Raw genomic sequence first — 6,000 nt, forward strand, 5'->3', positions numbered from 1 at the left:
CCAAATTTGCTTGGTTCTATTAATTAAGAAAGCCTGTTGATCAGTAACGTTTTTTATAGCGCTCTTAAAAATGCGTATTATTATGAAAGAGTCCAGAAATCAACCAGAACAGATGTAATCTTCACTGACTCGCAAGTCAGAGCTTGTCCTGCTGTTAATCGACAAGGCCAGGATTTTGCTTATTGTTTCTAGCTAATGCCTTGCCTTCTTGACAATGGAGCTTTGAGGGAAAATCGGCTATACCACCCTCAAAAAGGAGTCTGACAAGGAAAGAAAGAAACACTGAAAAGCATTCCAGCCTGGAGTCTAGCTGGGAACATGGTGCTTCCATCTCCAAAGACGTCATTCTGCCAATTTCTCTCACCAAATCTATCAGCCTACTCAAAATTTGCAGGCAGAATTCCCCCACTTACATAGATTATAATGTGTTCTGAATCTTGGAGGGAAATGTTTTATCACACTTGGGCAGTGACAATACATCTTGTACTCAGCAGTGGGTCCTGACACTGCTGTGCTACTGTACTGGTCTTTTAATGTTGAATTTTACATAGCTGCCTGCTGTGCATTGTATTAACGACATTTCAGATTATTTTTTTTTTCACTGAAAAAAACCTGACTGTATGAAAAGATCTTGAATTTTATTTTCAGTTTCATTAGTGAAAGCTGCCACTATGTCTTTGCATAGAGGAGGAGATTGCTAGTACAGGAAGGCTTTCAGCATTCTTTTAACAAAAGGCACTGCACGTATCTTACTGTGTGTCTTTAAGCAAGAGTCCAGTGCCCTTAGCACTTAAAAATTGGCTGATGTGACAGAATTACTCAGAAGACTGGTTTTCATCCTCCTCAATTTAGGGATTTGGTTTATTTCAAAGGCAATTTGATTACCTCTAAAGCATGTGAAACAAATACCTGTTGAAAAGGTACAATAACACAACCACTGCAAGGTTCACACAGAGGAGATAGTGAAGTAGTCTCATTCCTTTCTCTGTGGAAGTCCTGAGGATCAGTTTTAGCCTGATCTGCCAGAGTAAGCAAAACAAGGACCTTTGCTCACCCTTGTATAGGCAGATACAATGCAATCTCTATATAACCCAGTTCACCCTTCATGCTTTCCCATGCCGTATTGTCCCAGACTCCTGCAAACAGGGAGCAGGATGCTAACAAGGTACTCATGTCTACCTGCAAATGAGCTAAATATTAGTTGTTGTCATTACTACCAAGCTTTGGTCATGTTTTTCTAGCATGTATCAGCATATCTGGCAGAAATGGCATCGCATATCATGCAGCTTTAGGTTCAGCTTTGGTAAAGAGGTGATGTATGCAATTCTTTTGACACTTTTGAGGAATTGACTACTTGCTACCCGTGTTTTTGCTTGTCATTAAATGGCCAGTAAACTAGTGCCCCAATATGTACATGCTTGACAACGCTATAAAATCCTAAATAGTCAAATATTATCATCAAATATTCTGAGATTTTTGAAAGTCATAGTGTGTTTTTTAGTCATTTTAATGTCATGGTTTAGCCCCAGCTGGCAGCTAAGCACCACGCAACACTCACTCACTTCCCCCCCCCACCCCCCTCCAGTGGGATGGGGAGGAGGACGGGAAGAAAAAGGCAAAACCTCATGGATTGGTATAAGGACAGTTTACTGGGATAGCAAAGGGAGAGAGAAAGAAAAAAAAAAGTACTTAGCAGAATATACAAAACTGGTGACACAGTGCAGTTTCTCACCCAACAACCATACAACCCTGACCGCACGCTCAGACCCTTCCCGAAACCCCACCACCCCCAAGCCACGCACCCTGGAGCTGTGTTGCCCCTCCCCACCTAGCCCCCTTTTTATACTGAGCATGATGTCACATGGAATGCAATAACCCCTTGGCTAGTTTGGGTCACCTGTCCTGTCTGTGTCCCCTCCCAACTCCTTGTGCGCCCCCAGCCATCCCGTTGGCAGGGTGGTGTAAAGAGCAGAAAAGGCCTTGGCTCTGTGTGAGCACTGCTCAACACCAACAGGTCCATATAACAAATACGTCTCCATATTATCAACACTGCTTCCAACACAAATCCAAAACATAGCCCCATACCAGCTACTGTGAAGAAAATGAACGCTCTCAGCTGAAACCAGGACAAATAATAAATAATTGTGCTCTTTTAGTGTGCCTTACAGTTTTGAACTCCTTAACATTCAAGCTTTCCCCTGGAAATGTAAGTGCTAGAAAGCCTTTTTTCCCCTTTATGAGATCTAAGATTTACAGGATCCCAGGAGGTAAGGTGTTAAGTAAAACATCAAATACACTAAATTCTATGATAAAATCACCAGGGGAACAGCCGTGGCTGGGATGGGTCAGTGGTTCACCTGGAGGAGGGTGTCAGACTTCTGTCCTGCTTCTCTTGTCCTGCTGTTAACGTCGGTTACATGGTCGTAACTTCATTTGCCTCTCATGGTGAAGGTTTGGGGTTAGTTCTCAGGCTGGCTTTACACTAATGTTGTCTTCATTTGTGATCTTACAGTCTTCTGTTACACATGCCATTCTGTCGGGTTATCCTACATTATATAACCCTGAAACTCTTGAGAAACATTTTTTTATTTAGGTGATTCAGGAGAAAAGGGTTTGTTCTCCTTCCTTGAACAAATGTCACTGCTGTAGGATACACTAGAAAGCAGAGGGACTTAACTTTGTGTTAAAAATTTTAAATCCCAATGCAATCTGAGTTGGTAGCCTGCTTCTGATGTGGTTACCGGAGCAGTAGCCTCTATGTTTAAAGAGAGTATGGAGTCCTCACTAGTTCTTGTTGACAGTCTGCCACAAATGTGAATAAAATCATGCAGACCCTGAATTAATCACTCCCACATTATTTGGCTTATTGCATACCAAACTGACAGGCTGCTAGGCAGTTTGGATACAGATAAGGCAAAAATGTGGAAACCGACAACTGCTCCATGTGTCAAATTTCTGTCAATGATCCTGTTTACAGGAAAGTTTCTTCACATTGGAAAGTCAAAGGCTTACCTCATTCTGATACACAATAAAACATGATAAAATGTGCAGAGGTGATATGATCAAAACATACATTTGCAGCACCTGTGACTTAAATCTCAGCAATTGTATTTTAAATGTGATTGCCAACAAGTAGAGGAGAGCTTGGTACTGCCAAGGAGAGATAGTAATTCTTTTCCCTATTGATTACCCTGTGGATATATCTAAACTAAGGTTAAAAATAAAGAACATACATAAATAAAAGTGGCTCTTTACAGGTTCTCAGCAGAGACAGAAATTTTCAAAGCATATTGGGTCCTCATAGAAGTTCATTAAAGCAAAGATAACACAATGGACTTTGATCCATCAGCGCACACAGAATACAGTGTCTTTCCCTCAATTGACTGGAAAACTAGTAGAAAATGACTGGTTCTCATTGTACAAATCAAGACCAAAAGGCAGCATGTGTCTGTAAATGGAAAAAGGGGGAAATCTGTGGAAGAATAATGATCCATCAGCATTGTAAGTTCTCATTTTGCACTGTAAATAAATAATGATTTAATACTGGAATAAGACTGAGTTAATAATATTAAGTACAAAGACTCTTTTTTCCAATCCTTTGATGTTTCACATGTCAGACATTGCAAAAGAATAAATGGCCAGGCTGGAGAGTCATTTTTATTGTCACGTCAAAAAGCTCTGCTGCTATGTGTTTCCCAAGGGAAGCAGCATTGCAGAGAGCAGAAGGAAGATGGATCAAATGGTCCATCATCATTAGTAATCTTACAGAAACATTAAAAAACACCCCCCCTAGATAAACTTGCTCAGAACAATCAGGCTTTCAGTGTTCCTTGGGAAAGGTGTGTCTTCACCATTTCCAGATCAGACCATGGACCAGTGTGATAATTCTGAGCCATATGAATTTTGCACATGTATGAGGTCCACTCATGTCAAAGTGAATTCGGTGCCTGAGGGTTACCTTTGAGCAAGGCAAAAAGTGAGGATTGCAAAGAGTGCTCTTGAGTTATCAACATACAGGATGCACTTTCAGGGCTAGTGAAAACTGTATTTATTTCCCACAAGAAAGTAGTATCAAGCAGTAAAGAGAAAGGAAGAGCATCCGAGAAAAAAAATCTGCCTAGACATAGAGACAATCTAAGACCAAACAAATGGCACAAGCCAAACCTGCAATAAATGTGAAATAAAAATATCAAGGTTAGACAATTGGAGCCAAGATAAGAAACACACTGCTAGGCTTCCAAAAAAACCCAACCCCTCCCCCTCAAAAAAAAAAAAAAACAAAGAAAACTCCTCAATATTTTGAAATTCTGCAAATTCTCCTCAATTCTGCAAATCCTCCTCAATTCTTTTGGCAACATGCAGAGAAATAGATCAGTGAATCCATGTGCAGCTGGTGATTCAGAAAAAAGGTGAACTTTCTGATGCTGGATTTGTAGTAATACAATAATAGTAAATGCATACTGTATTGTGTGGTGGTGTCAAGGTTTTGGTGAAGGGGGGTGCAGGACGGCCTCTGTCGGGAGGGAGCTGTGCAGGGGCTGCCCTGTGCCGGACACAGATGGTTCCAGCTGACTCCAATGGACCCACCGCAGGGCACGGCCGAGCCCCTCAGACAAGATAATGGCACCTTGGGGAAAGCGTATTTAAGAAAGGACAAAACGCTGCCCTGGCAGTGAGGAGTAAGGAAAAGAAGTGAGAAATAGCCCTGCGGGCACCAAGGTCAGAAGAAAGACGGGGAGGAGGAGTTCCCAGCACGGGAGCAGGGATTCCCCTGCAGCCCCCGGAGAGCCCACGCAGGAGCACATACCCACACTGCAGCCCTTGGAGGACGCCATGCTGGAGCCCATGGATATTTCCTGAAGGAACTGCAGCCCCTGGAGAGCCCACGCTGGAGCAGGTTTATCCTGAAGGACTGCGGCCCATGGAAGGGCCCACGCTGGAGCAGGGGAACAGTGTGAGGGGGAAGGAGCGGCAGAGAGGAGCTGTTATGGGCTGACCCCATAGCCCACCATTCCCCATCCTCCTGCACCGCTTGGTAGAGGAGTTGGGAATAAAGGGATGAAGTTGAGCCTGGGGAAAAAAAGCAGAGGGGAAGGAAGAAGTTATTTTAATTTTTGTCTTTATTTTTCACCATCCACTTCAATTTCAATTGGCAATAAATTAAATTTATTATCCCCAACTCGAGTCTGTTTTGCCTGTTGACAGTAAAATGATCTCCCTGTATTTACCTCGACCCGTGAGCTTTTTCATCTTATTTTTCTCCCCATCCTGTTGAGGAAGGGGAGCGAGAGAGCGGCTGGGTGGGCGTCTGGCAGCCGGCCAAGGTCAACCCACCCGACTTGCACTGACATCAGAGCCTCATTGACAACTTGTTTTAAGTGGATACCCGCTCCAGTCATGTCAGCAGGGCCAGGAAACCAACGCGAGTCTCCTATAGGTCTTTCCTCATCTCACAATGCTGTTACACTGTCAGCAAGAGCATAAGAATGGCGGGGGGAAGAAGGAGAAGGAGCATAGTCTAGAGGGAGAGGTTGGTGTGCGGTGCCCGTGGTGAGGAGAGGCAGGTGGCGGCACAGAGGAAGTCTGTCCTTCCTAAGCATGCACTTGCTCATAAGAGTCCTGGCGGTGCGAGAGAATGGTGAACTGGTAGAAAGCTGGGTGATCTCGACCAGCATTCAGGTACTCCATCCTGAAGGTTAGAAGACCGGATAAGAGAAGATCAAATAAGGGCATAGCAAAACAGCCGGTAAGAGAGGAACGAGCAGCCTTGGGAGCGGGGAGCAAAGTCTGCTAAGTAGGGACTGAACTAAACACAAGAGCGCAAGGATGCGATAATGAAGATCACAAACAGATAGCGGAGTGAGCAATGCTGCAAAGAATGAAAATGGTGGTTAGTGAGAGAAAGTCTTGACAAGAGTAATCAGAAAGAAAAAACAAACAGTGACCATTCAGATGTAGAGCTAGGGTTGGGGCGGGGGGCAGGGAGGCAGGGGACCAGGA

Source organism: Grus americana, chromosome 1, assembly GCF_028858705.1.
Source record: "Grus americana isolate bGruAme1 chromosome 1, bGruAme1.mat, whole genome shotgun sequence".
Taxonomy (NCBI): Eukaryota; Metazoa; Chordata; class Aves; order Gruiformes; family Gruidae; genus Grus; species Grus americana.